The sequence below is a fragment of the Ornithodoros turicata genome, chromosome 1 (genome assembly GCF_037126465.1).
Source record: "Ornithodoros turicata isolate Travis chromosome 1, ASM3712646v1, whole genome shotgun sequence".
Taxonomy (NCBI): Eukaryota; Metazoa; Arthropoda; class Arachnida; order Ixodida; family Argasidae; genus Ornithodoros; species Ornithodoros turicata.
Window position 1 is genome coordinate 230,274,970 of NC_088201.1, and position 2,173 is coordinate 230,277,142.

A 2,173-nucleotide genomic window follows, 5' to 3' on the forward strand; every position below is an offset into this window, starting at 1 on the left:
TTCGGCCTTCTTGGACCTCATCAGCAGTACGCAGGCAGGCGACGTTTGAGTGGATGGCGTCAGAAGGTCACGTAACACGTGATTCCTCCCGTCAGGGTGAGATAACTCACTCACTGAAAGCCCAGTGCAAAGCCAGTGAAGTATAAAATGAAAAAAATAGCCGGAGCTCTTTGGCTGCATGTATAGCATATGTCTGTAACTCAAACATCGCCATGCCAGTACTGGACAGCTGTTTCGGCCTTCTTGGACCTCATCAGCAGTACGCAGGCAGGCGACGTTTGAGTGGATGGCGTCAGAAGGTCACGTAACACGTGATTCCTCCCGTCAGGGTGAGATAACTCACTCACTGAAAGCCCAGTGCAAAGCCAGTGAAGTATAAAATGAAAAAAATAGCCGGAGCTCTTTGGCTGCACGTATAGCATATGTCTGTAACTCAAACATCGCCATGCCAGTACTGGACAGCTGTTTCGGCCTTCTTGGACCTCATCAGCAGTACGCAGGCAGGCGACGTTTGAGTGGATGGCGTCAGAAGGTCACGTAACACGTGATTCCTCCCGTCAGGGTGAGATAACTCACTCACTGAAAGCCCAGTGCAAAGCCAGTGAAGTATAAAATGAAAAAAACAGCCGGAGCTCTTTGGCTGCACGTATAGCATATAGCACTCAAACGTCGCCTGCCTGCGTACTGCTGATGAGGTCCAAGAAGGCCGAAACAGCTGTCCAGTACTGGCATGGCGATGTTTGAGTTACAGACATAAGACACAGTGTCTGTGCCGACCCAAGAGCGTGTCACATCCCTACGCTGTGCCGATGAGAGCCAAAAAGCTCGAAACGGCCGTCCACAGCTGGGATTGTGGCACGCTTGAATTGTAAACATATGCCACACGTGCAGCCATGGAGCATTCGCTCATTTTTATATTTGTATCTGTACTTTCTGGCTTTGCACTGCGGCCTCCAGAGGTGTTGCTAACACCCTGGAACATTGATGTCTTGCAAAGACACAGTGTCTGTGCCGACCCAAGAGCGTGTCACATCCCTACGCTGTGCCGATGAGAGCCAAAAAGCTCGAAACGGCCGTCCACAGCTGGGATTGTGGCACGCTTGAATTGTAAACATATGCCTCACGTGCAGCCATGGAGCATTCGCTCATTTTTATATTTGTATCTGTACTTTCTGGCTTTGCACTGCGGCCTCCAGAGGTGTTGCTAACACCCTGGAACATTGATGTCTTGCAAAGACACAGTGTCTGTGCCGACCCAAGAGCGTGTCACATCCCTACGCTGTGCCGATGAGAGCCAAAAAGCTCGAAACGGCCGTCCACAGCTGGGATTGTGGCACGCTTGAATTGTAAACATATGCCTCACGTGCAGCCATGGAGCATTCGCTCATTTTTATATTTGTATCTGTACTTTCTGGCTTTGCACTGCGGCCTCCAGAGGTGTTGCTAACACCCTGGAACATTGATGTCTTGCAAAGACACAGTGTCTGTGCCGACCCAAGAGCGTGTCACATCCCTACGCTGTGCCGATGAGAGCCAAAAAGCTCGAAACGGCCGTCCACAGCTGGGATTGTGGCACGCTTGAATTGTAAATATATATATATATATATATACTTGGTGAATGGGGTTCGGACGACCGCGAATATATGTAGCTGAAATGAAAATTGAAACACAGACTACGAAGGTACGGGAAGTAAGAAAAAAGGGGATAATTTATTTACATTTAAGATACTTGGAATGCTAAAAGGGTTGTCGACGTTTCGACAGTGGCACTGTCTTCGACAGGACTAAAGATGCGTAGCTGATTACACATTTCTTAAATAGGTTTGCTACATGACGTCATAATCGGTACGGGCACGCCACAGGCGTTTGTCAGTGAGTCAGATTCGGGAATATTCCAGAAGGTCAAGTCCGGGTGGTGATGTCATTCGCCGTAGGTCACTGTCCGCTTTCGGGAAAATTCCGGGCAGGGTGAGTGCTGCTTCAAACTTTGCTGGCGGTCGTCAATGGGTCACGTTCGAGAATGTTGACTTGTGAGGTTCAAGTGTGATGTCATCGTCCTTGGGGGAGTGGCTTTGTCCAGGTTGGGCCACCCATCCAGCTGAAAAGGAATTGGAAAAAAGTGCCTTATCTACGAGGTTAGACTTCTAATTGTTGATAGCATGCCGGGGTCTTC